Below are 12,325 nucleotides of genomic sequence, written 5' to 3' on the forward strand. Positions count from 1 at the left end.
TACTATCCATAGAGTTCAATATTTTTAGAGTTCAATACTCATAGTGTCCAATACTTATAGAGTCCAATACTCATAGTTCAAGAGTCCAATACTCATAAAGTTCAATATTTATAGAGTTCATTATATATAGAGTTCAATAATCATAGTGTCCAATACTTATAAAGTTCAATACTTATTGAGTCCAATACTCATAGAGTTCAATATTTATAGAGTTCAATACTCATAGTGTCCAATACTTATAGAGTCAAATACTCATAGAGTTCAAGAGTCCAATACTCATAAAGTTCAATATTTATAGAGTTCAATACTCATAGTGTCCAATACTTATAGAGTCAAATACTCATAGAGGTTAAGAGCCCAATACTCATAAAGTTCAATATTTATAGAGTTCAGTATATATAGAGTTCAATAATCATAGTGTCCAATACTTATAAAGTTCAATACTTATTGAGTCCAATACTCATAGAGTTCAATATTTATAGAGTTCAATACTCATAGTGTCCAATACTTATAGAGTCCAATACTCATAGTTCAAGAGTTCAATACTCATAAAGTTCAATATTTATAGAGTTCAGTATATATAGAGTTCAATAATCATAGTGTCCAATACTTATAAAGTTCAATACTTATTGAGTCCAATACTCATAGAGTTCAATATTTATAGAGTTCAATACTCATAGTGTCCAATACTTATAGAGTCAAATACTCATAGAGTTCAAGAGTCCAATACTCATAAAGTTAAATATTTATAGAGTTCAATACTCATAGAGTTCAATGTTTATAGAGTTCAAGAGTTCAAAACTCTTAGAGTTCAATATATATAGAGTTCAATACTCATCGAGTTCAATAATCATAGTGTCCAATAATCATAGTGTCCAATACTTATAAATAAAGTTCAATGCTTATTGAGTCCAATACTCATAGAGTTCAATATTTATAGAGTTCAGTACTCATAATTTCCAATACTCATAGAGTTCAGTAATCATAGTGTCCAATACACATAAAGTTTAATACTTATAAAGTTCAATACTCATAGAGTTCAATACTTATAGAGTTGAATACTAGTTATTTGAGTTATCACTTTGGCTGAAGTGTATTTGTTATTGTATTTGGATGTCAGAATAGTACATTTACTTATAAGGGTTGTGTGTGGTCATATCTTTGTTATTCATTTTAAAATAATTGGACATACTGAGAATTTAAGAAAGTATTTGTAATCTTTTGTTTTCTTTTAAATAGTTTAACATGCCTTTAATGTTTTAATTCATATTTGCTTCGTATGGTTTCTTTCTAGGCCGAGCTTCATAAGCATTTTTCTGTTTTCATTAAGAGTTGTTTACATTATATTTTGTTGTCTTACTTTTTGTGGCAGTCTACATTTGATTTTGTTTATGAGAAATATGATTTACACTGGTTATATAAACACATGTATGAACATTGAGTTGAATAATATGTAGGGTATTCACTTTGTGTTCATCCCTTTTCTTTTCCAAGAAAGTACTATCCTGTTTGTATTAACACTTTAAAAAGCTTATGGCATCTGAAGCTCTTGAAGAAGGTCTTTCTGTGGCCATACTGAGTGGTTAGAATAAAATTGATGCCTTGGTGAATGATGGTGAATGATACATGAATTCAAGCCCTTGATGAATGATTCATGAATTAGAGCCCTTGGTAAAGTGAATGATACATGAATCAAAGCCCTTGATGAATGATTCATGAATTAGAGCCCTTGGTGAAGTGTATGATACATGAATAAAAGCCCTTGGTGAATGATTCACGAATTAGAGCCCTTGGTAAAGTGAATAATACATGAATAAAAGCCCTTGGTGAATGATTCATGAATTAGAGCCCTTGGTAAAGTGAATGATACATGAATTCAAGCCCTTGATGAATGATTCATGAATTAGAGCCCTTGGTAAAGTGAATGATACATGAATTCAAGCCCTTGATGAATGATTCATGAATTAGAGCCCTTGGTGAAGTCAATGATACATAAATCAAAGCCCTTGATGAATGATTCATGAATTAGAGCCCTTGGTGAAGTCAGTGATACATGAATAAAAGCCCTTGATGAATGATTCATGAATTAGAGCCCTTGGTGAAGTCAGTGATACATGAATAAAAGCCCTTGATGAATGATTCATGAATTAGAGCCCTTGGTGAAGTCAATGATACATGAATAAAAGCCCTTGATGATTGCTAATATTAATTTAATTGGCCTCTATAAGGGGCCGCTAAAGCTAAAAATAGAAATACCTTTAAACGTCTATTTCTACAGAACTAATTGATGGATGATCACCAAACTTTGTCTCTAGCATTCTTTGGTAGTCTTTTATCAAGTTTGCTCATATTAATTTGATTGCACCAAACTTTGTCTGTAGCATTCTTTGGTAGTCTTTTATCAAGTTTGCTCATATTAATTTGATTGGCCCCTTTTAGGGGCCACTAAAGCTAATAGAAATACCTTTGATCATTATTCCTACTGAAATAAATGATGGATGATCACCAATTTTTGAAGCATTCTTAGGTAGTCTTTTATGAAGTTTGCTCATATTAATTTGATTGGCCTCGTTTTAGCTAAAGCTTAAATGCCCCAGGTCATGGCATTTCTTCAAAATTATTGTTAAAACATATTCTATGCTCAAATTTAATATAGGAAAATATTGACAATAGATAATTCCAACACTGAAAAGCAGTTGTTTATGGTGAGCGACTCAGGGCCATCATGGCCCTCTTGTTATTTTCTTTCCATATTGAAAAAAATTGGTTGCTATGGCAACAAATAGGCTTAAAACATGGCAAATATAACATTATTTGTGATTAGCCAAAAAGAGCTGAAATTTTTTATGGAACTTAAGAAATGGATAGATGGCAGTATGGAAATTATGATACAAATCATTTTAATCTTGACTATAGGGAGTATTACTTAACAAACGTTGGCAACCTCGTCAAGATTTCTGATTCTAGTTTTTAGGCTTTTTCAGTATAAGTGCTTTATTTCTTAAGGTATTTATTTCAAACTTAAAATATAAGATTCTTGTCATCAAGGTTTACAACTCTAGCACAAAAATTATCAGAATTGTCTCTCATTTTCATCAAAAAAAAAGTGTTGTGTTTTTCTAATAACTTCTTTATTTCTTAACCTTTTACCCCATGAGCATATTGTGAAAAATGGTAGTTTTCATTGAAAAGCCTCCTGTTACAATTTCCAACTGCTATAAAACCACACCCGTTTAACTCACAACGAGTGAAAAATGTCCATCGGTAAAAATGTTGTCAGCAACTTCCGTTCCTCGTTGTGAGCACCCATCTTTGACGTGTGACACGATAATCAAGGTGACTTTTTCATAATTTTTGAAGATTACAGACATTTATGTAAAAATATCGAAATGCAGTTAGCTAGCGATGTGTTTTCCGAGTATGCACATGTAAAGATATTGCCTGTTGGTGGACAATTTGATGGAAATACCGTGCGACGCAGTCACTCGGGGTAGCTGGAAAACTGGAGACAACTTCTCTTTGGACCAAATTTAACATTGAAAACGTCGATTCTGGTGACGTTTTGTGCATTCTAACCTACCACTACTACTACCACCTTCCAACCCCCCAAACAGAATGAGGCATGTCAAATGTTGTTACATTGCCAGGAAAATTTTGGACTTGTGAGAGGCTAAAAATGACCCCAGATCGATTTTAAGGTAACGTGTAACCAATGCTGAAAAGCATTTAACTCTATTTCAATCCATTGAGAGGTTGCAGCACTTTCTAATCAATTTTGATGGAAAAAATGAACGCAAAATAGTGATTTTTGGCAATTTTGAGATGTCCCCTCTTTGCCATGTTAACAGGAAATTATAGCCTGAGCATGTTGTTACAAAGGCAATTGTCCAGTCAGTATTTGTGCCAAGTTTGATTAGTATTGAAGCAGTTTTTATAGTTTTATAGCAATTTGAACTTGTAACAAGAGACTTTCAATGAAAACAGCCATTTTTCACAAAATGCTCGTGAAGTAATGGGTTAAACTTTGAATTTTTCTTATTCATTTTTTTAACTTTCTTTTATTATCAACAATTTCATTACTTATTTTATTTGTTACACTTACATCAGGAATGACGGCTTGCATCTTTATTTCAAGAGTTATCTCCTCTTTAAGAATTTTGCTTTTAAAAATGTTATATTTTGGTAACAGGGATGTTTAAAAAATTAACTTTAAGAGTGTCCTTCAGTCAGTCTGTTTGTCTGTCTGTTCATAAAACTGTTTCCTGTGATCACTTTTAAAGACGTTTTCCAACAAATTTTCTTAAAATGAAAACATTAGTGAATGGGCAATGGCCCTTCAGAATGTTGCTCGGGTTCTAACCGGTAGGGAACTTATGGATTGCTTGCAATACTGCGATAATTGCTCGTTATGTAAATAACCAGTACTCGGCGGGGGAAATATAAATTCAATGAATTTGCTTGTTGCACTATATTTCTGCCTCCCTGGCGGATTGGTTAAGGTGGCTGATTTCAAATGACTTACCAGTCTCACAACGGACTAGGTTTAAATGTTATCTGGGAAATTAGAATTCTTTAAGGCATACCTGCAGAAAGTCAGTGGTTTAACTTATAGGGAGCCGGCACAGTGTTTGGATAGCGTATAAAATGCTTATTTGATGATCTAAACACAATAGAAAAAAAATTCACCATCAAATATTTTATATAGACTAAAAATTAATATAATACTTGATGGTGAAATTCTTTTTTTCTAGACGATATATAAAATTTGATGGTGAATTATTTTTTTCTAGTGTGTTCAGATATTCAAATATGCATTTTATTATAAGTCTATCAAAACACTGTGCTGGCTCCCTTTGGTTTTACGCAATCTTGATAAGATGCACATCTTTCTAGTCACAAGTAAAGCAGGAAGGTGGCTAAATAACCTTTAAAATGTCAGTTTGTCAGACATAAAATCAACCTGACAAATCTTCCTCTAAGAAATACAATTTGACATTTTATTACAATGAAGACAATTCATATTGCTTATGTTACGTCTTAACATTCACTTGTTAATGTCCACATCCTGTTATTTGTGTTGTTACAAGATCAATGACTGACTGTTCATACACTGACATCAACACACAGTAAGGATAGGTATATTGCTAAAAACAGAAGGAAAAAAAACTTCTGACTGAAATATGTTTTCTTTTCTTACTTTCTAATAGTGGATCAATCTTCTATTTGCATTGTCTAACGATGAGAAAAATGTCCAGTTTGTCTGAGGTTTGAACCAGGGACCATTAATACACCAGTCTGCAGGTCTCTCGACTGAGCTATCCAGCCATTTACTAATAAATAAATGAGCCGCGTCACGACAAAACCAACGTAATGGGTTTGTGACCAGCATGGATCCAGACCAGCCTGCGCATCCGCGCAGTCTGATCAGGATCCATGCTGTTCGCTTACAAACCCTATTACAAGTAGAGAAACTGATAGCAAACAGCATGGATCCTGATCAGACTGCGCATCGACTGCGCGGATGTGCAGGCTAGTCTGGATCCATGCTGGTCGCAAACCCATTACGTTGGTTTTGTCATGACAGTTTGAAACCATGACTGAAAGAAAAATTAAAAGAGTAAAAGTGTAAACCAAAACAGTTACTAATGTTGTGAGAATTTGCCTTGGTCTAGGAGACAATTTAAGCTATTATAAACCTACTGATTTCTTTAAATAAGTTTGTCAAGCTCTAATATTTGGACTTTATTATCTTGTCTTTTTTGAAGAAATGTCATACTTTAATCATTTTTGTGTTGGTGTTGTTTTTGTTGTTATCATTGTCATTGTTAGTATGCAAAATTAATACTTTAATGTAGACGATTTCTCAAACAGTGTTAGAGGTATTAACATGAACTTGGAGTTATAACAAATGATACGCAGTTCTGTTTGCCAATGGTCTTATTTTGATATATTTATATCTGCATTAATCGACCATGAGTCAATGACGCTACCTAATTCTTTATAACATCTGTACTTTCTTGAAAAAAAATCATCTTAAAATGTACACAAATATAGGAATTCTTTATTGAATGCTCATCTAAGGTTATATGGGCATTCAACCATTAACATATAGCCATTATAACATGTCAAAACTGTTTGTAAATTAAATTTTATATACATGTTTGTACATGTACTCTTTGTATTTCATAAATATTTTTATTTCTAGGTACGTTGAAGTAGGAAAGATGGAAAACCCACCAGAAAAACTTTTGCCCACACAATTCGTGCTACCTCAAGGTATTGAAATGTAAGTACTTTATTAAAACCAAAGTGTGCTAAAAGACCAATGCTATGGAATTTTATCCATGAATTGAAAGTAGAAATTTACGTTTATATCATTCTTTGAAGGCCTGTTATGCCTCATTTATACTTTCAGTTTTATTTCTCTATTTTTTTTAGCTCACCTGTCACAAAGTGACATGGTGAGCTTTTGTAATCGCTTTTCGTCCGGCGTCCGTCCGTAAACTTTTTCTTTCAACAACATTTCCTCATAAACCGCTAAGCCAATTTCATCCAAACTTCACAGGAATGTTCCTTTGGTAGACAACTTTAAAAATTGTTCAAAGAATTCAATTCCAAGCAGAAGTCTGGCATGGCAACCAAAAGAAAAAACTTATAATATCTTCTTTTAGAAAACTGAAACGAGCTAGAGCTAAAATATTTGGGATAAAACATCATCTAGTCAGTGTCTACCAAGTTTTTTTCCAATAAATGCCCTTGGGTCAAAATTGGCCCCGCCCAGGCTCCATAACTACTGAAGGGAATGGATTGAAACTTTACACACTTGTTCTCTGTGATTATCTAACATGATTGGCACAAGTCCCATAACTCTGATTTGCTTTTTTGCATAATAATGCCTCTTTTTCGACTTAGAAATTCTTGGTTAAGTTTTTTGGTGCAAGCTGGTATCTCCATAACTACTGAAGGGAATGGATTGAAACTTCACACACTTGTTCTTTGTGATTATCTCACATAATTTGCACAAGTCCCATAACTCTGATTTGCTTTTTTGCATAATTATGCCCTTTTTCGACTTAGAAATTCTTTGTTAAGTATTTGCGTGCAAGCTGGTTTTTCCATAACTACTGAAGGGAATGGATTGATACTTTGCGCAATTGTTCTCTGTGAGTATCTTACATGATTGGCACAAGTCCCATAAGTCTGATTTGCTTTTTTGCATAATTATGCCCCTTTTTCGACTTAGAAATTCTTGGTTAAGTTTTTGCATGCATGCTGATATTACCATAACTACCAAAAGGAATGGATTGAAACTTCACACGCTTGTTCTCTGTGATTATCTTACATGATTGGCACAAGTCCCATAACTCTGATTTGCTTTTTTGCATAATTATGCCCCTTTTTCGACTTAGAAATTCTTGGTGCAAGCTGGTATCTCCATTACTACTGAAGGGAATGGATTGAAACTTCACACGCTTGTTCTCTGTGATTATCTTACATGATTGGCACAAGTCCCATAACTCTGATTTGCTTTTTTGCATAATTATGCTATTTTTTCGACTTAGAAATTCTAAATAAAGTTTTTGCTTGTAAGCTGGTATCTCCATAACTACAGAAGGGTTTGTGCCTTTTTTGGAACAATTTTATGCCTTCATAATAATAAAGTAGTGATTAACTCGATAAAACATCTTAATATCAAGCCTTTGTACCCTTTCGGACAATTTTATGTATTCATATAGGTAAGCATTATTATACTCAATGAAACACACTTGTGACAACTTTTTGAATAGTCGAGCATTACTGTCCTCAGACAGTTCTTGTTCTTATTATTATGTAGTAAAAACTCTAAAAAATCTTCTTTTAAAAAACCCAAATAGCTAGAGCTTAGCTCTTAAGCATGAAACATCTTCTAGTGGGTGTCCAAGTTTGTTCAAATAAAAGCCCTGGGGTCAAAATTGGGCCCGCCCCAGTTGGGGCATTGTTTTTCCCTTTATGTATATAATAAAAACTTAAAAAATCTTCTTTTAAAAAATCCACAAAGCTAAAACTAAGATATTAAGCATGAAACATCTTCTATTGGGTGTCTACCATTTTTATTCAAATAAGGGCCCTGGGGTTTAAATTGGCCCCACCCTGCGGTCACCATTGATTTCCTTATATGTATATACTAAAAACTTAAAAAATCTTTTTTAAAAAAACCCAAATAGCTAGAGGTTAACTATTAAGCATGAAACATATTCTAGTGAGTGTCTACCAAATTTGTCCAAATAAAAGCCCTGGGGACAAAATTAGCACTGCCCAGAGAGAGGGGTCATTGTTTTACCCTATATGTGTATAGTAAAAACTTAGAAAATCTTCTTAGAGCTAGAGCTTAGATATTTATCATGAAACATCTTCAAATGGGTTTCTACCAAGTTTGTGCAAATAAAAGCCCCTGGGTTAAAATTGGCACCAGGGCCTATATACATGTGAGCGATTTAAGGGCCATCATGGCCCTCTTGTTGATTTTTCGTATCATGTTTCAGTTTCCAAAAAGTACTCATTTGTCATACACATGAAATATATTTTGCTTTTTTGCTTTGTTGGCAATTAGTTTAATTATATTGAAGTAGTATTTTGTAAGAAAATCAAAATACTAATTTGTTTACATTTTAGCTACTTTTACGACACATAACTGCAATTGAGCTCTACTTTCTTCAGTATTTAAACATGTATTATGCTCTAAATCCATTAGTAAAACATTATTAGACACATATTTGACATTTTCTAAAGAATTAAAAAATTATGGATTTCTGAAGCATAATGTGTCTTTAAGCATATAATTATCTTTACTTTTTATATCTATTTAATTTGACCACATTATAATATCTCATCATTTTCCCTCACCACTGTGACAGGGACTTTGGCTATCGAGCTAGCTTACGGAACGTCGGTGGTTCTACTCAGGTGCCCGTTCGTGCTTGAAATAATGCACGGAAGGGCACCCGAGGTCTTCCTCCACCAGTAAAGCTGGAACGTCACCAAATGACCTATACTGTGTCGATGTGACGTAAAACTCAAACAAAATCTCATCATTTTATAAGATGACACTAGTGTGATCCTTCGGCGAGATGAAATTTCTCTCTGATAATTGATCTTAGACATTATTGTTTTGAGTCTAAAGGTCATTTTTAGCTCGACTATTCGAAGAATATGAGAGCTATTGTAGTCGCCCCGGCGTCAGCGTCGGCGTCGGCGTCAGCGTCCGCGTCGGCGTCTGCGTTGGTTAAAGTTTTTTGTAAATTCAAATATCTCAATTATTGCTTGAGATATTCAATTGAAACTTACAATACTTATTTATAGTAGCAATGTACATCAGATTGACAAGTTGGATAACTCTGCCTACAATATTGACAGAATTATGCCCCTTTTTAACTTAGAAATTTTGGTTAAAGTTTTATGTAAATTCAAATATCTCAATTATTGCTTGAGATATTCAATTGAAACTTACAATACTTATTTATAGTAACAATGTACATCAGATTGACAAGTTGGACAACTCTGTCTACAATATTTACAGAATTATGCCCCTTTTTAACTTAGAAATTTTGGTTAAAAGTTTTTTGTAAATTCAAATATCTCAATTATTGCTTGAGATATTCATTTGAAACTTACAATACTTATTTATAGTAACAATGTACATCAGATTGACAAGTTGGATAACTCTACCTATAATATTTACAGACTAATGCCCCTTTATAATTTAGAAATTTTGATTAAAGTTTTTTTGTAAAGTCAAATATCTCAATTATTGCTTGAGATATTCAATTGAAACTTACAATACTTATTTATAGTAACAATGTACATCAGATTGACAAGTTGGACAACTCTGTCTACAATATTCACAGAATTATGCCCCTTTTTAACTTTGAAATTTTGGTTAAAGTTTTTTGTAAAGTCAAATATCTCAATTATTGCTTGAGATATTCAATTGAAACTTACAATACTTATTTATAGTAACAATGTACATCAGATTGACAAGTTGGACAACTCTGTCTACAATCTTTACAGAATTACGCCCCTTTTTAACTTAGAAATTTTGGTTAAAGTTTTTTGTAAATTCAAATATCTCAATTATTGCTAGAGATATTCATTTGAAACTTACAATACTTATTTATAGTAACAATGTACATCAGATTGACAAGTTAGATAACTCTACCTATAATATTTACAGACTAATGCCCCTTTATAACTTAGAAATTTTGGTTAAGTTTTTTTGTAAAGTCAAATATCTCAATTATTGCTTGAGATATTCAATTGAAATTTACAATACTTTTTTATAGTAACAATGTACATCAGTTTGCAAAATTGCATAACTCTGTCTGCAATATTTGCAGAGTTATTTGCCCCTTTGAAACTTAGAAATTTTGGTTAAAAGTTAAAGGTCTTCAAAGATATTTACTTGAAACTTTACACATGTACTTAGGGTCATAATTGGAGAGTCATAATTGTATGTCACTGACCAAGTTCCATAACTCTACTCGCATTTAGGCTGATTCATCTCCCCTTTCCTACTTAGTCTCTAGGTTAATGTTTACATGCAAGTTTTACATATCTCAATAAGTATTAAAGATATTTATTTAAAACTTCACATATGCATTAAGAATTTAATTGTAGGTCACTGACCAAGATCCATAATTCTATCTTGCATTTAGGCTGATTTTTCTCCCCTTTTTCAACTTAGAAATTCATGGAAAAGTTTTGCTTGTAAGCTGTTATCTCCATAACTACTGAAGAGTTTGTGTGTTTTTGGGACATTATTATGCATTATTAATATTAAGCAGTGATTTACTTGATAAAACATCTAAATAACAAGCCTTTGTACCTTTTCGGTCAATTTTATGTTATAATGTATTCATAGGTAACTAGCATTATTATACTCAATAAACACTCTTGTGACAAATTTTTGAATAGTCGAGCCAATACTGTCCTCCGACAGTTCTTGTATTGTCTCCTACTACTGATTTAGAAATCATGTGGGATTAGTAGTGATGTCATTTGCGGGAAAATTTATAGTTATATAATGCCACGTTAAATAAGTTTAGTTTATACTAATTTATTTTAGTTTGATTGTCTAGGAAGATATAAGCCTATTGAAAGATTCTTGAATCCATGCCTGGAACCAACCAGTACTAAGCAATGAGTGTAAAGTTCTTTGCTCACGGAAACAACGACTTGCCCCTGATGGGGTTTGAACTGGCATGCAGCCTGGCTATCCTTGGATTAATAGTCCGAGGAGTTAACCACTCAGTGTTGGGCCATGTTAAATTGAATGCCACGTTAATTTTAATTTATTTATCAATTTTAGAAAGCCATTGGGAGAATACAGGAGTGATATATACTGTGTGGAAGAGCCGTCAGTGTGTAAGAGATCATCAGAACTGTATGTACAGTATGTTAACTGCGGCATGCACGGGGCATCGGAACCTTCAGCTCAAAATAAAGAAATCTACAGAAACTATATAAGGAAACTGTATCAGTAATGAACATGTATTAAAAAAGGGCACAAAATATGTTGAAAATAAAAAATCAGGAAAATGAATGGGAAAGTCATTTGTTAGGACCTAAAATAAACACACAAACCACACAAACATGAACATTCTGTTTGTTTGGACCTACAGAATATAGGATATTTGTGACATTTTGTTAAGATTAAGTTCCCTAGCTTTTTTAATGGAGTTACATTAAAAAAAAAACAAAAAACATGTCACTTCTGGATGGATTTTCTTATAATAAGACACATGCCTCTTCTTTCTTTGAGTAGTCTGGGTTCCAGTTACTTCATTTTGCATGTGCTTTTTTTTTTGGGGGGGGGGGGGGGGGAATCAACAATTAGAAACTTAACAACCAGTAATAGTGACTAGTGACATACTCATTATTATGTATATTCTGAAAAAGCAAAAATATTAATGCCCTGAACCCAGGCTAATTTTTGAGTAGAATACATTATAAGTGCCACTGATATAAAGCCTCTATCTTGCAACAATTATATCAAAGTTGATTGGTCTACAATGGGCACATGTTCCATAAGTATTTCAAATATTGATAAAACAATCAATAAAGATGTAATTTTTAAATATTCTTCTCACATATTTCTTGAAAAGGAAACTGTTGATTAGAGTTGTAATTGATTAAAATGGCCTTAAGCTTTTATATTTTCTGTTGGAAAAAACAATTCTGTGTTGTTTCAAACTAAGTATTTCAGTAATTTCATCATGGAAAAGAGCATCATATCACTGTTAAGCCTTCTTCAAAACAGCCTCCCAATAGCTATTTATAATGTGCCATT

At 32.8% G+C, this 12,325-nt stretch overlaps 1 long non-coding RNA gene across 1 annotated transcript; it reads left to right on the top strand.

Moving 5' to 3' along the window:
* The first annotated feature begins 5,718 nt into the window (after window positions 1-5,718).
* Window positions 5,719-11,857, top strand: LOC132714760 (uncharacterized). Its single transcript, XR_009623602.1, has 2 exons — window positions 5,719-6,286; window positions 11,345-11,857. It is a non-coding gene; the product is annotated as an uncharacterized LOC132714760 (long non-coding RNA).
* Window positions 11,858-12,325: the final 468 nt, after the last annotated feature.

This window comes from Ruditapes philippinarum, unplaced genomic scaffold, assembly GCF_026571515.1.
Source record: "Ruditapes philippinarum isolate M1 unplaced genomic scaffold, ASM2657151v2 ctg16738_1_1_1_1, whole genome shotgun sequence".
Taxonomy (NCBI): Eukaryota; Metazoa; Mollusca; class Bivalvia; order Venerida; family Veneridae; genus Ruditapes; species Ruditapes philippinarum.